The sequence below is a fragment of the Salvelinus fontinalis genome, unplaced genomic scaffold, assembly GCF_029448725.1.
Source record: "Salvelinus fontinalis isolate EN_2023a unplaced genomic scaffold, ASM2944872v1 scaffold_0042, whole genome shotgun sequence".
Taxonomy (NCBI): Eukaryota; Metazoa; Chordata; class Actinopteri; order Salmoniformes; family Salmonidae; genus Salvelinus; species Salvelinus fontinalis.
The window spans coordinates 81,734-98,371 of record NW_026600251.1 but is presented as its reverse complement, the minus strand read 5'-3'; the positions used below and the strand labels follow the sequence as shown (position 1 = coordinate 98,371).

The 16,638-nt window shown below is 39.8% G+C and overlaps 2 non-coding genes across 2 annotated transcripts; both read left to right on the top strand.

Moving 5' to 3' along the window:
• The first annotated feature begins 3,879 nt into the window (after nt 1-3,879).
• On the top strand, nt 3,880-4,043 carry LOC129842468 (U1 spliceosomal RNA). Its single transcript, XR_008757598.1, has one exon. It is a non-coding gene; the product is annotated as a U1 spliceosomal RNA (small nuclear RNA).
• A 6,598-nt stretch (nt 4,044-10,641) lies between these two features.
• LOC129842471 (U1 spliceosomal RNA) lies at nt 10,642-10,805 on the top strand. Its single transcript, XR_008757601.1, has one exon. It is a non-coding gene; the product is annotated as a U1 spliceosomal RNA (small nuclear RNA).
• The last annotated feature ends 5,833 nt before the right edge of the window (nt 10,806-16,638 follow it).

The following is a 16,638-nucleotide window of genomic DNA, read 5'->3' as shown; positions in this document are numbered from 1 at the left end:
ACTTGATGAATATGAGAAGAAGAAATGTTATGCGGCGATTGTAAGGAGTAGAGTGCAATATGCGATAGAGGGGGAAAGGTGTACTTCATTTTTCTTGAATTTAGAAAAAAGAAGGCAAGAGAAGATTTATATTACGGAGTTAATTAATGATGAAGGGGAAAAGGTTAATGATTTGGTGGGTATTCTGGATACGGTCGAGAGATATTATGAATGTTTATTTAAAAAAGAAGAGGTTAATGATTCATGTATGGATAAGGTGCTTGATCATGTGGATACTAAGTTAACAGAAGGGGAAAAAAACATGTGTGATGAAGATATGAGTCTAACTGATATTAAGGAGGCCATATTAGCTTCTAATAGCAATAGGAGTCCGGGGTCTGATGGCCTAACTGTGGAATTTTATAAAGCTTTTGCAGATTTGTTGGCTCCACTTTTAAGAAAACTGTATGAATATATTGAAAAGACTCAAGTGGTGCCAGATTCGCTGGCCACAGGAGTTTTAACCATACTGTATAAAAATAAAGGGAGTCGTGTAAATTTGGATAATTATCGACCGTTGACACTTTTAAATTGTGATTATAAGATCTTAGCCAAGGTCTTAGCTAATAGAGTTAAGAAAGTTATGGGAGGAGTAATAGCAGAGACACAAGGATATATTGTACCAGGGAGGGATATTTCTGACACAGTGGGAACAATAAGGGATGTGATAAAGCATATGGGGGAGGAAGGGGGGTTTGTGATGAGTTTGGATCTAAATAAGGCTTTTGATAGAGTTGATCATTCCTTTTATTGCGTACACTTGGGAAATTTGGTTTTGGTGAAAGAATGATAGGTTGGATTAGATTACTGAATGGATCTGCAAGGAGCAGAGTAAAATGTAATGGGATTTTAACAGATTCTTTTCCTCTGGAGAGATCTGTTAGGCAGGGATGTCCATTATCGGCTGCTCTTTATAGTTTATCGGTGGAGCCGTTTGCAGCAATGATTAAAGCAAACAAATTAATTCGAGGTATACGGATACCGGATGGGGGGGAGAGTGTTATACAGCAATATGCGGATGATACTACATGTACTGTGATAGATGTTGAAAGTGTGAAGAATGTAATGGAGTGTTTTGAGGTATATGGCAAGGCATCAGGGGCAAAACTTAATGTTGAAAAATCTGAAATAATGTATGTCGGGATAGATGAAAAAGTGGACTGTGGATTCCCTTTCAAAAAGGCTGAAGGTTATATAAAGACTTTAGGGGTGGTTTTGGGGGTGGATAAAGAAGGGACGAGAGATGAGACATGGACTGGGGTTTTGAATAAAATAAAACATACTCTATCCTATTGGAAGGCAAGAAAACTGTTTTTGAGGGGGAAAGTGGTGGTGATTAATTCATTGGTGGCATCCAAATGTATCTATGTTTTAGGTTCGTTGGATATGCCACAATGGGTGTTAAAAGAATTCAATGGTTTGGTTACAGAATTCCTATGGGAAGGAAAGGGGACTAGGATTGCAAGGGCAACTCTTATCTCGGATTTAAAGGATGGGGGGTTGAAATTGGTGGATTTGGATGTGAAGAGAAAAGCAATGAGAATAAAAACTGTGCAAAAATACTTATATGGGGAGGTAGATTATGGATGGAAAAGGTTCTTTAAATATTTTTTGTACAGAAGTGGGGGTTGTGAAGAAAGTGGATTATTGATGTCATGGAAGAAGGATATGTTGGAGGGTTTGCCTGAGTTCTATAAGGAGGTGTTCTTGGCATGGGGGGAATTTCTTCCTCAGGTTGAGTACACATGTACAAATAAGGACAACATATTTAATCAACCTGTGTTTTTGAATCCAAAAATAGAGAGTGGTGGGAAGGTGTTGTACAACAAATTGTTTATGAAGGCGGGGTTAATATTGGTAAAAGATTTTCTTTATGAGGTTATACCTGATTTTTTAAGGGGGCAGGCAATTCTAGATACTGTGTGGGAGTTTGATGATACAGTGGAGAGAAATGTAATATTAAAGATATACGAAAGAATTAAATTATGCATTCCGGGTGAGTGGATAAAAGTGATAAATGGGGAGGGGGAATATGAGGACTTGTATGTGATGCCAAGTCTCTATGTGGGTAAAGGATTGGGGAAACAATTATTATCAAAAGTAACACAGAAAAGAATGTACAAGTGTATGTTGAAGTCTGTGTGTGTGAGGCCTGCGGCTGAGAGGATGTGGAGAAAAATGTTTATTGATTTGGATGTTTCTTTGCTGTGGGACAATTTGGTTTTGTTTGGGAATAAACGAAATTGTGAGAACATGGATTTTATGTTACGGCATAATCGTATATACACAAATATTATTTTACATCAGATAAACCGCGATGTACGGCGGGAATGTGATGTGTGTATGATGAAGCCAGAGTCTTTGATGCATTTATTTGTTGAATGTCCATGTCTGACAGATTTTTTCAATAAAGTAAAATTTTTGTTGTGTAGGCACTGGAGAAAAGAGTTTATAGAAAGTTTTGAATGGGATAGATTAATATTATTTGGAGTAGTGGGGAAATGTTTGGGTGTGAATGTGTACCTGTTGAATTTTGTTTTGAGTTTTGTGAGGTATGCAATTTACTGTAGAAGGAATATGAAACATTTTGAAGGGAAAAAGGTGAATGTTTGGGTAATCTTTAAAGCAGGTTTAAGAAAGCAGGTGGAATTAATGTATAATCAAAACTAGAGAATTTGAAAGTATGTTTATAAAGGGGAGTACTTTGGTGTCTATGGAGGAGGGAGGAGGGGGATTTAGGGTTAACTTCTGAAATGGTGTATGTATAATGTTTATTAGATTATGTAATTTAAGTTGATTAGTGAATAAGGATGGTGTAATTATGTTTTATTTGTTGTAATGTATTGTTGATTTTGTTTTTTTTGTAATATGGGTTGTTGGTGTTTTGGAAAATTGGTTTTGTTTCTGATGTACAGGGAGTGAAATTGGTTGAAGGATTGTTGGTGGTTATGTGATTTGGTTGTAAATTACTTTGACATTTTTTATAATAAAAAATAAATAAAAAATAAAATAAAAAAAATACGCCCGATCTCGTCTGATCTCAGAAGCTAAGCAGGGTCGGGCCTGGTTAGTACTTGGATGGGAGACTGCCTGGGAATACCAGGTACTGTAATCATTTTGTCCACTAGGGTGTCCTCTTGCATTATTTCATCAGCATCGCTGCCTTGTAGTAAGCATTTGATGCCGAATTGACTAAATGCAGCTTCTATGGGCTAGTCTCCCATGCCCTTTTAATACAATCAAAGTTCCTTGTGCTGCCAGGGAGCATCTGCCTTTTATTTATAAGACAAATAAGAATATTGTTACTGAATGCAGCTTGTGTGTGCTTTGTGCTCCCTCACCCTGTTCAAATGATTAAAGGAAATAATGCTGGTGAGGAGTGGAACTGGACTGGTGTCTGATGGCCCTGTGTTTTCCATGGTGGAATTACAACCCTTCTTTTAACGGTGTAAATCAAAAGTACAAGAGAATGTGAGATGTTATCGATAATAAATCAATTGGTTTCATGCATTTGTCTGTGTGTGTGTGTGTGTGTGTGTGTGTGTCTGAATGTGATTGTATTTCGTCATATCGCATACATTTGTGATATAAGACAGGTTAAGATATTCAAAAGCTATTGGTGATTTTTTTACAGTGTTGCATGATGGGAATCTAGTGGTTCACTGATATAATCTAGGAAACAAAATAAACTACTTTTTCACCACTCTGTCTGCAAGTGCATTCCTAAACGGCATTTAACGCAGGTCGATGTGATGTGGTATGATCAGAACACAAAGTGGTTACCTTCAGCCGAAAATGTTGTCACTGGAGAGACTTGCCCTCCACCGATGTGTGGAACTCATACTTACCTGGCAAGGGAGATACCGTGATCAAGAAGGCGGTTCACCCAGGGCGAGGCTCAGCCATTGCACTCTGGCTGTGCTGACCCCTGCGAATTTCCCAAATGTGGAAATCTCGATTGCATAATTTATGGTAGTGGGGGACTGCGTCCGCGCTCTCCCCTGATCGCTTGTTTAATGACAAACCGTTGCTTGGCGCCAGTCTTGAGGATGACTTGAGTCGATTGCCCGTGCTTATGGAGATCTTTCAAGTCAGTTGAGAAAGACACTTTGTGGACCAATTGAAATGTAGAAACATTTGTTTGTAGCAAAACATTGTTGACATTTTGTGGAAACATCATGTTGCGAAATGCATGACTTTATGTGGTGTACCAAGAGTTGTTCCTTCGCTTACGGCCATACCAGCCTGAATGCGCATTTCCTGATTGGAGAAGTGACGACAGGTGAGAGTGTTTGAGCTGTGAGTAAGTGTTTGCTGGAGAGTGTTTGCTCGAGAGCTATTTTTGTTAATTAATTGGTTTTTGCAATATAATTTTTTTTGTTCTTGCATTTGAATACTTTTAAGTTTGGTTAGTCTTCCCCCCTTGCAGTTTGGTGCTTGGGGGAGAGTTTTTCATTTTTTTTTATTTTTTTTTATTTTTTCGGATTCATATTTTTTTGAATTGCTATGACGGACAACATGGAAACGATAAACGGAATGGACAAGGACAACGAAAATGCGCAACGTAAGAAAAATGAAGGTAAAGAAGGAATGAAATATGGAAAAGAATACACGGTGGCAATTGAGTTGGAAGGAGAAGACAAAGTGACGACAATGGAACTACTGCGAGCAATTAAGGAGGTGTGTGGAGAGGTGGTGGGATGCCGAATGAAAGGAGAAAAGAAGTATGAAGTTACGATGAGGAATGAAAAAGGAAAAGAACGGCTAATGGATGGAATACGGATAAAGGACACCAAGATACTGGCGAGAGATATTAATGTGAAGGAAGTGGTGGTGTCGTTCATGAATCTCCCAGTATATGTAGAAGATGGTGTGATACTGGGCAAGCTGAGTAGCTGGGGAGTGGAGGCTGTCTCGGAGATAAGGAGGAGAGTTTGGCCAGGAACGGAGGTGGTTGACGGGACACGTTTCTGCAAGGTCAAGTTCACAGGAAAAGTGACATCATTACCTTATTCTACAAGAATTGAGACGCTGGAGGGAGCAGAATATTTCAGAGTCATTCATGACAAACAGGTCAGAGTGTGTCGTATGTGTATTCAACCAGGGCACATAGTTAAAGACTGCCCGGAATTTAAGTGCTTTAAGTGTGGCAATCAAGGACACTATGCGAGAGAATGTGATGGAGAGAAGGAAAGGAATTTTTGTGGTAGATGCAGGAAGAGATTGGCGGAGTGCAACTGTGGAGAGGTTATGGCTGAAGAGGGGAGTCAAGCACTATTCGAGGAAGCAGTGGTATTGACGCAAGAAGGAGAAGAAGATGGAGGTGAGGACGTGGTGGAAGGCAGAGAGACGGAGGAAGGAAGAAGGAAGAAGGACCAGAAGATAAATGAAATTGGGAGCAGTATGGACTCAGAAATAAGAAGAGGGAGTTTTCAGGAGGAGGGGGGGAGTGGACTGGGGGACAGCACGGGGGACTCACAGGGTTTGGGGGAAAGCACAGCACTAACAAGTAGCTCGGGGGGTGAAGAAATGGAGGGGGTTATGGAGTTGATGACAATACCAGAGACGGCGATGAGCACGGGGAGCACAAAGACTATACAAGAAACGGAGATGAATACGGGGAGCACAACGGATGTGGATGTCAAGGGGGTGAGTTGGCTGGAAAACATGGACTTGGAGGATATATCGGATACGGATGATGGAGAAAAGATTGAAAGAACAAGGGAAGGATACAGGAAGAGGAAAGCGGCGGGAAGAGGGGGAGAGAAAGGGTGGAAGAGGAAATGAAACTGGATAACAGGTAGAGGTTAATGAAATTATATATATATTTTTTATTTTTATTTATTAGAATGGTTAATATATTGTCATTAAATGCAAATGGTTTGAGGACAATGGAAAAATTTAATAGAATAGTAAAAATGAAGAATTCAGATATTTTATGTATTCAAGAGACACACTGGGATAATGTATGTGTTTTAGAAGTAAAAAAAATATGGAGGGATTTTATTTATGTAAATAATGGCAGAGGGAATTCAAGTGGGGTTGCTATTTTATTGAGGAAGGATGTGGTGGATAATGTGAAACAGATATATAATGATAATAATGGGAGGATTTTAGTTGTAGATTTTGAATATATGAGTATGGTTTTTAGAATTATAAATATTTATGCGCCTAATACTGAAATAGAGCTCAACATTTTTTTTTTAGAAATAGGGAAATGGTGTGAGGGGAACTGTATTGTAGTTGGAGATTTTAATGTTAAAATGGATAGACTGGATATGACAAGAGGAGCTATTTTTAGAAATGATGTATCTAGGGGGGTTTTAAAGAAGATGATGTTAGAAAAAGGAATAATTGATATATGGAGAGAGGAAAATCCAGAAAAAAGAGAATTTTCTAGAAGGCAGGTGGTTTTAGGGGTTTTAAAACAAACGAGGATAGATCTGGTTTTAGTAAAAGAAGGTTTAAGAAATTTTATGAAAGATATTAAGTATGTTTTTACAACTTTTAGTGATCATGCAGGTTTAACATTTTCAGTGGGATTAGATAAGGAAAGAACAGGGGGTGGAATATGGTGTATGAATGCAGGGGATTTGGGAGATGAGGAATATGGGAAACAACTTAAATCTTTGATAGATTGTGAAATGGAGGATAAGCAGAAAGAGAATGATAAGTGTTCATGGTGGGATAAGGTTAAGGAAAAAATAAAAGTTTTTAGTATAGGATATGCAAGGAAAAAGAGAGGTAGGATGAAAAGAGAAGAAAATGAGTTGAGAGCTAAATTGGATAAAGAAATGAGGAAGTGTGACAGTGAACCTAATTATAATATAGGAAAGTTTTTGGAATTAAAAGCACAATTGACTAAATATGAAATAGATAAGTGTAAGGGTGCAATTATAAGAAGTAAGGCAAAGTATGTTTTGGAGGGGGAGAAATGTACTTCATTTTTTCTTGGTTTAGAGAAGAATAAACAGAGGAGAACATATATTAGAGAGATCGAAAATATAAAGGGTGAAGTTGTCAATGATTATGTAGAGGTTTTAGAAACAGTGCAGAATTTTTATAAGGATTTATTTAAGAAAGGGGAGGTGAATGAGTGGTGTGTAAAGGAGATATTGGATAGTGTGGATGTGCAAATTAAGGAAGAGGATAAACAAATGTGTGATGGGAAGATAACATTGAATGAAGTTAAAGATGCGATTAAGGGTTTACAAGTAAATAAGAGTCCTGGAGTAGATCGAATAATTGCAGAGTTTTATAAAATATATGCCAGTTTTTTAGCACCTATTTTATTGGAAGTTTATCAATATATGGAGGATAATGATAGTATTTCTGAATCTATGGTGACAGGGCTGATAACGATTTTATATAAAAATAAGGGCAGTAAATTAAAACTGGAGAATTATAGGCCAATTAGTTTATTAAATTCGGATTATAAGATTTTAGCTAAGGTACTGGCAAATAGAATGAAGCAAGTTTTAAATGATATTATAGCACCTACACAGAATTATAGTGTGCCTGGTAGAGATATTGCGGATACAATTAATACAATTAGAGATGTGATAAATAAAATGAATCATGATAAGATGGGGGGAATTGTTTTAAGCATAGATTTAAATAAAGCTTTTGATAGGGTGGAACATGATTTTATGTTTAGGGTAATGGATAAATATGGTTTTGGTAATAGAATAATAGGATGGATAAAATTATTATATAAGAAGGCAAAAAGTAGGGTGAAATGTAACGGGGTTTTAACCGATTCTTTTATTCTTGAGAGATCTGTGAGACAGGGCTGTCCTTTATCAGCTTTATTATTCGTTTTATCGGTAGAACCTTTAGCAGCATTTCTTAAAAGAGATAATCTTATAAATTGTGTAGAGACTCCGCAAGGAGGTTTTAGTTTGATACATCAATACGCAGATGATACCACTATAACAGTTAGAGATGAGGGTAGTGAAAAAAGGGTGATGGAGTGTTTTAAAGTATATGGACAAGCATCGGGTGCAAAGGTTAACATGGAGAAGTCAGTAGTAATGTATATTGGGAAGATTAATGAGGGGAATTTTCCTTTTAAAGTGGTTAAAGATTATTTTAAGGTATTAGGAGTGTTTTTAGGGGTGAAAGAAATGGAAGCTAGGGATTTGACATGGAGTGGTGTAATAAATAAAGTTAGAAAGGTGGTAAATATGTGGAGGGGGAGGTCTTTGAAATTAAAAGGGAAAGTAATTGTCATAAATTCATTGTTGATGTCAATTTTTATTTATGTAATGAATGTTTTGGATATGCCAGAATGGGTTTTATCTGAAATGAATAAAATTGTAGTTGATTTTTTATGGGAAGGGAAGGGGGTGAGAATAGCTTTTAAAACTTTGATTGCAGGTTATGAGGAGGGGGGTTTGAAGTTGGTAGATTTAAGTGTAAGGAAAACAGCAATTAGAGTAAAAATGGTACGGAAATATTTATTTGGTGAATTGGATTATGGGTGGAAAAGGTTTTTTAAAGAGTATTTGCAGGAGGTTGGGAGGATGGGGGGCAATGGTTTATTGATGAGTATGAAGAAGGAAATGTTAGGTAATATACCTTTGTTTTACAGAGAAGTGTTTGAGGCTTGGGGGCGGTTTTTACCAAATATTTATTATGAATGTACCAGTTTAGAAAATATTTTAAATCAGCCGATATTTTTAAATCCAAAGATAAAGTGCAATAATATGATGTTGTTTTGTAAATATTTTATGAGGGCTGGGATGAGGCAGATAGGTGACATAGCATATGAGGTAATTCCTGGGTTTCTTCCATTTCAGGCTATATATGACAATGTGGTTGAAGTAGATGAAGAAATAAGTAAAACTACTGTGGAGAATATGTATAAGAAAATATTAGGATGTATTCCCGGGGAGTGGGTGATTTTAATAAACAAAGAGGTGGTTAAAAGATATAGGGCTTTACCAGTTTTATATTATGAAAGTAATGGGGAGAAACATGATTTATCAGGTCTAAAAGTTAAAATGGTTTATAGAAAATGTATTTTAAAAGAGATAAAAAGTCCTGCTGCGGAGAAAGTGTGGTCTAGGGTGTTTCCAAACATGGATGTAAAATCAATATGGAAGAATGTAAATGTAAAATATAATTTTATAGAATGTGAAGACAATGATTTTAAATTGAAACATAATAGGATTTTTACAAATGTGGTTTTGCATCAAATAAATAGGGATATTAAAAGAGAATGTGATATTTGTGGTACGGGGGTGGAAAATTTGATGCACTTTTTTATTGAATGTAGTAGGTTGAAAGATTTTCATGAGTTTTTAAAAGGGCTTTTAGTAAAACATTGGGGAAAAGAGATTTTTACTGGGGTGGAGTGGAGGAGGTTGTTTCTTTTTGGTTTAAATGGGAAAAGTAAAGTTTTAAATATTAATTTGGTGAATTTTGTAATAAGTCATGCTAGATATGCGATAAGATTAAGAAGGAATTTAGGTCATTATGAAGGGAATGTTGTGAGTGTGGAAGGTTTTTTTAGGAGCATATTAGAGAGAGATATAGAGATAATATACGGTGGAGGAAATTTTGAAAAATTGTTTGTGTGGGGGAGTACTTTTATTGAAATTCTGTCAAATGGGAAACTTGTATTTCATTATTAAGTGGATTTAGTGGATGATTGTGTTTTTAATAGGTTTTATTTTATTTTTTGATTTTGTAAAAGGATGAATTGTTCATCCATTTTTATTATTGATTGAATGTTGTAAATATTATGTGTTTTTTCATAATAAAAGATAAAAAAAATAAAAAATACGCCCGATCTCGTCTGATCTCGGAATTTAAGCAGGGTCGGGCCTGGTTAGTACTTGGATGGGAGACCGCCTGGGAATACCAGGTGCTGTAAGCATTTTGTCCACTAGGGTGTCCTCTTGCATTATTTCATCAGCATCGCTGCCTTGTAGTAAGCATTTGATGCCGAATTGACTAAATGCAGCTTCTATGGGCTAGTCTCCCATGCCCTTTTAATACAATCAAAGTTCCTTGTGCTGCCAGGGAGCATCTGCCTTTTATTTATAAGACAAATAAGAATATTGTTACTGAATGCAGCTTGTGTGTGCTTTGTGCTCCCTCACCCTGTTCAAATGATTAAAGGAAATACTGCTGGTGAGGAGTGGAACTGGACTGGTGTCTGATGGCCCTGTGTTTTCCATGGTGGAATTACAACCCTTCTTTTAACGGTGTAAATCAAAAGTACAAGAGAATGTGAGATGTTATCGATAATAAATCAATTGGTTTCATGCATTTGTCTCTGTGTGTGTGTGTGTGTGTGTCTGAATGTGATTGTATTTCGTCATATCGCATACATTTGTGATATAAGACAGGTTAAGATATTCAAAAGCTATTGGTGATTTTTTTACAGTGTTGCATGATGGGAATCTAGTGGTTCACTGATATAATCTAGTAAACAAAATAAACTACTTTTTCACCACTCTGTCTGCAAGTGCATTCCTAAACGGCATTTAACGCAGGTCGATGTGATGTGGTATGATCAGAACACAAAGTGGTTACCTTCAGCCGAAAATGTTGTCACTGGAGAGACTTGCCCTCCACCGATGTGTGTAACTCATACTTACCTGGCAAGGGAGATACCGTGATCAAGAAGGCGGTTCACCCAGGGCGAAGCTCAGCCATTGCACTCCGGCTGTGCTGACCCCTGTGAATTTCACAAATGTGGAAATCTCGATTGCATAATTTATGGTAGTGGGGGACTTGGTCCGCGCTCTCCCCTGATCGCTTGTTTAATGACAAACCGTTGCTTGGCGCCAGGCTTGAGGATGACTTGAGTCGATTGCCCGTGCTTATGGAGATCTTTCAAGTCAGTTGAGAAAGACACTTTGTGGACCAATTGAAAGGTAGAAACATTTGTTTGTAGCAAAACATTGTTGACATTTTGTGGAAACATCATGTTGCGAAATGCATGACTTTATGTGGTGTACCAAGAGTTGTTCCTTCACTTACGGCCATACCAGCCTGAATACGCACCTGTTGTTGGGTAATTGACACAGGTGTGAGTGATTGCGCTGAGTCTGAGTGTTTGCTCCAGAGAGTTTGTGTTTGAGTTTTTGGGCTTTTTGAAGTACAATCTCCTTTTTGTGAATTGATTAAGTTTGAGTTATAGTTTGGGGTTGTTCCCCGACAGCATATTGCTGTTTGGGGGACTTTCCTCCTGTCGTTTTTGAGGATCGATACAATGGCTTGGACCCACGCTGGTAAAAAGATGACGAACAAAGGAAACATGGAAAATGGCGCTACAACAAGACAGAAGCAAAAGTATGAAAAGAATTTAACAGTGGCTGTGGAAATTATGGGAGAGGAGAAAATTACAATGATGGAGCTATTGAGAGGGATTAAAGAAGTTTGTGGACTGGTCTGCGGATGTCGGGTCAAAGATGAAAAACGATATGAAGTGACGCTATCAAGTGCGAGAGGGAAGGAAAAACTGATGGATGGATTTAAAATCCGGAGCTGTCGAATCATGGGAAAGGATCTTTCGCTGGATGAGATGGTTGTATCCTTCTTAAACCTCCCAGTATATATTACAGACGAGGACATCACAGAACGGCTAAGAGCATGGGGTGTGTCTGCTGTATCTCCGGTGAAAAGGCGTTACTGGCCAGGGACGGAAGTTGCCGATGGGACGCGCTTCTGCAAAGTAAAGTTCACAGACACTGTGCGCTCGCTGCCATATTCGGCCAAATTTGAAACGATGGAAGGGGCTGAGTATTTTAGAGTAATACACGATCGTCAGGTGAAGGTCTGTAGGCTGTGTATCCAGCCAGGGCACGTGCTACATGAGTGCCCTGATTTCGCATGTCATAAGTGTGGTGAGCAGGGGCATTACTTACGAGAGTGCAATGGGAGAAGAGAGCGCGGTTGTGTTGGTTGCGGGAGGAGTGTTGCGCAGTGCTCATGTTCCCATGGTGAAGATGCTCATGACTTGGCATCACAGGTCTTCAGCAGAAATAGTGTCATGGAGGAGAGCGAGATGGAAGGAACGGGGGATGAGATCGGCATGAGCGAGCAGTCCCAGGGAGAGAGGGAGGGCGAAGAAGACCAGAGGCAGTCGGAGGATGAAGCAGAGACGGGGCCTTGTCCTGTAGGAAAGGAGGCATTAAAGGATGGAGGGATAAGTTCAAGCCTGGATGATGTGGAGTTGGAGGGCGTTCCTCGTGGAGAGGGGGGGTAGAGTGGTTTGGAAAAGAAGCACGTGGAGAGGCATTGGCTTCGGGTTCTGCAGGTGAAGTGGAGATCCCGACTGTGTCTGGAGTCCAGGGAGGATCCTCTAGGGAGGTGGATCCTGCAAGGGATGACTCTTACAAACGAAAAGGGTCGGAAGAAGAGCTGACGGAGGAAGAGAAGGAGCACATACAATCTCTGCGGAGGGATAGTAAAAGGAACATGATAACCAAGAAAAAAAAAAGGTAAAAGATCAATCAGGAAGGACTGGATTCATCCCCTCCTCTTTATATTCATAATGGTGAGAGTTGTATCTATCAACACTAATGGACTTCGTAGCAAAGAAAAGCTAGAGCTAGTGTTGGAAGCCTTCTCTGCGGACATACTATGTCTTCAGGAGACTCATTGGACTGAGCCGTATATGGACAATGTAAGGCAGAGATGGAATGGACAAATATACGTAAGTAATGGTACTGTGCGGGCATGTGGGGTAGCTATTTTGGTAAAACATAATGTTGTGTCTAATATAAATTTGTTATGTGCTGACACTGTGGGTCGAATGGTGGGAGTGGGTTTCACTTATCAAGATGTAGAGTACTCGTTATACAATGTGTATGCTCCTAATAAAGAAATTGAGAGGAGGGTTATGTTTATGTCAATGGGGGGATTATGTGGGAAGAACTGTCTGCTTGTGGGAGATTTTAATGTATGGATGGATAGGCTAGATGCCTCAAGTAGCGCACATTTTGGCTCTGACTCATCTAGGGGAGCGCTAGTAAGGCTAATGCGGGATGAGGATTGGGTGGATATGTGGAGGGAGACGAATCCAGATAAGCGGGTGTTCTCTCGAAGACAAGTGGTGAGGGGTGAGCTCAAGCAGTCACGTATAGATTTGTGTCTCGCTCATAGAGAGGTTGCGCACTTGGTTGGGGAGGTAGAGTATTCTCAGACATTTTTTATTGACCATGATGCTCTGCTTTTCCGGCTGGGTGCATCAGGGGAGGGGAGGGGGGGGGGGGGGGGTTTGTGGTGTCTTAATGCCAGTCTGCTGAAGGATGAGGGGTTTAAGGCAGCAGTGAAAGAGTGTGTGAAAGACGCCGTGTCAGATCCTCTATTTGAGTCTGATGTGAGTGTGTGGTGGGAAGGATTAAAAGGGGAGTTCAAGAGGCTGGCAATATCTAGTGCAAGACAGGCAAATGTGTTAAGGAGGAGGGAGGAGAGGATTCTTAAATTCCGCCTGTTATTGGAATTAGAAAAGGTAGAAAACTGTCCAGGCTATGATGTTACAGAGTACCTGAGGGTGAGGGAGGAGTTGAGGGTAGTAGAGAGGCACAGGTGTATGGGGGCAGTGGTGAGGAGTAGAGCACAGTATGTGGTGGATGGGGAGAAGAATACTGCTTTTTTCCTGGGGTTAGAAAGGAGGATGCAGGAAAGGAGTTTTCTAACGGAGCTGTTAAATGAGAGAGGGGAGAGGGTGACAGATCTGGAAGGTATTTTAAATACAGTGCATTCCTTTTATAAGGGCTTATTTACGTCGGGCGGGGTAGATGAAGTGAGTATGAGAAGAGTGTTAGAAGCAGTGGAGGCTAGGGTGTCGACTGAGGATGCAGAGATGTGTGATGCTGATTTTACATTGGCAGAGATTAAAGCTGCTATCTTGGGCCTGAACTTAAATAAGAGCCCGGGTTCAGATGGTCTGACTGCAGAATTTTACCGAGAGTTTAGGGACATACTGGCCCCACTGATGCTGCGTGTGTATGTGTGTATGGAGGAGAAGAGGGTAGTCCCTGAATCTTTAGCTATGGGTGTGTTGACTATGTTATATAAAGGGAAGGGGAGCAGACTGAAATTAGAGAACTACAGATCAATAACCCTTTTGAACTCAGACAATAAGGTGCTAGCTAAGATAATGGCCAATAGGTTGAATAAGGTGATGGGAAGCATCATAGCACCTACTCAGGCCTATGGAGTTCCAGGGCGGGATGTAGTGGACACCCTCTGCACTATCCGAGATGTAGTGAAGCAGATGCAGGAAGTGGGAGGGGCGGTGCTCTGTCTAGATCTGAATAAAGCTTTTGATCGGGTGGAGCATCGGTTCCTGTTAGAGGCCTTGGCAAGATTTGGGTTCGGGCCTCGTCTTAAAGAATGGGTGAATCTTTTGTATGGGTCAGCTTGCAGTGTCGTTAAATGTAATGGTGTGCTAACTGATTCCTTTCCCCTGGGCAGGTCTGTTAGGCAGGGTTGTCCATTGTCTGCATTGCTATACAGCATCTCAGTAGAGCCTTTAGCGGCGTTTGTAAAGCGTGATGGAGGAGTGCATGGAGTGGACCTCCCGGGGGGAGGCGTCAGTGTAATGCATCATTATGCTGATGATATACTGTGCGGGATGGAGAGAGTGTGAATTGTCTGATGAAGTGTTTTGATGTGTATGGGAGAGCTTCTGGGGCTAAGGTGAATGTAGAAAAGTCACAAATGTTATGTGCTGATGATAATGTTATAAGTACATGTAACATTCCTTTTAAGACTGTTAAGGGGCATGTGAGAATTTTAGGGGTGAATATTGGGGTAAATGAGCAGGAGGCGAGGGACTTAACTTGGACAGGGGTGATTAATAAAATAAAGACGACTTTAAATTGTTGGAAACAAAGGAATTTAAAATTGAGGGGGAAAGTGGTGGTGGTGAATGCATTGTTGATGTCCAAATGTGTGTATACCTTAGGGGTTATGGACATGCCGGAATGGGTTCTGAAGGGAATTAATAATTTTGTGTCTGATTTCCTGTGGGGTGGGAAGGGGGTGAAGATTGCTCACGATGTGATGATAGCAAATTATGATAGGGGTGGTTTGAGATTAATAGATCTGGAAGTGAAGTTAAAAGCCATGAGGGTTAAGAGAGTGCAACGGTTTTTGTATGGGGAGGAGGGTCAGGGGTGGAAGGAGTTTTTCAGACATTGGTTACATAGGAGTGGAGGTTGTGGGGATTACGGGTTGTTAATGTGTTTTAAGCCTAGCATGTATGCAGAGGTGCCTGAGTTTTACCAGGAGGTGTTCAGGGCTTGGGAAGAGTTCTTACCGCAGGTAAGTTATGAGTGTGACTCTATAGGGGTGATTTTGAATATACCAGTTTTTCTGAACCTAATGCTGAAATCAGAGGGAAAGATGCTGGAGAGTAAGGTAATAATGAAGGCAGGCATGATAAGAGTGAGGGACTTTAGGTATGAGGTGGTGCCGGGGTTCCTGCCTGATCAGGCGATCGTAGATACTGTCTGGGGTATAGATGAAGATGTCAGAAAAGGGACGGTTTTGCGAATGTATGAGAGGATAAAGGAGTGTGTTCCAGGGGAGTGGGTGAGGCTGCTGGACAATCATTCGAGTAAAGGAGTCTTAGAGACCTTGCCTGAGATGAAGGTGAAATGTGGAGAAACCATGCAAGCCTTATCCTCTACTCAGGTGAGGGCCTTATACTGGGCGATTATTACCAGGAAGGTCAGAGCGCCGGCATCGGAGAAAGTGTGGAGGCAAGTTTTTCCAGGGATGGAAGTTGAGACGTTGTGGGAAAACATGGTAGTGAGGCTCAACAGTCTAGAATGTACCCATTTTGACTTTATGTTGAGGCACAACCGTGTTTTTACTAAGGTGGTGTTACATCAGGTAGACAGGTCAGTGTCTCGTGTGTGTGATGTATGTAGAGATGAGGATGAAAATCTGATGCACATGATGTTTGAATGTGTTGATGTGGCTGGGTTTTATGTGAGGTTGAGGGAAATGTTAGAAAGGTACTGGGGAGAAGAGATAATAGGTGGGGTTGATTGGAGGTGGTTGGTATTGTTTGGAGTGGGTCAGCATGTGAGGGGGGTGAATATTGTATTGTTGAATTTTATGCTATCACATGCAAGGTATGCGGTATATTCTAGGAGGAACTTGGCAAGGTTTGAGGGAAAGAGGGTGACAGTGTGGAAGGTATTTGAAGGATTGATAAGGAAGGATGTAGATTTGATGTATAGGTCTAAGCAGGAGGATTTTGAGAAGGTGTTTATGAAGGATTGTGGATTTATTACTGTGGGGGAAGATGGTGGTTTGGTGTATGGGTTTTGATGTGTAAAGTGTTGGAGATATAATTAAAAATATATTTTGTATTTTTATTTTTATTTTTATTTTTGTTGAATTTGTCTTAACAAAGTCTTGTATGCATTGGTTGAATAATTCTGGTATTTTAATTTCTTTGGGTTTTTTGATTTGATAGGGGGTGAAATGTTTGCCTGACTATGTTTAGTAATGTATTGATTGAAATGGTTTTTGCATATTGAATTTGTAAATACTGTAAAACAAGAATTTTTTATATAATAAAAAAATAAAAAAATAAGCCCGATCTCGTCTGATCTCGGA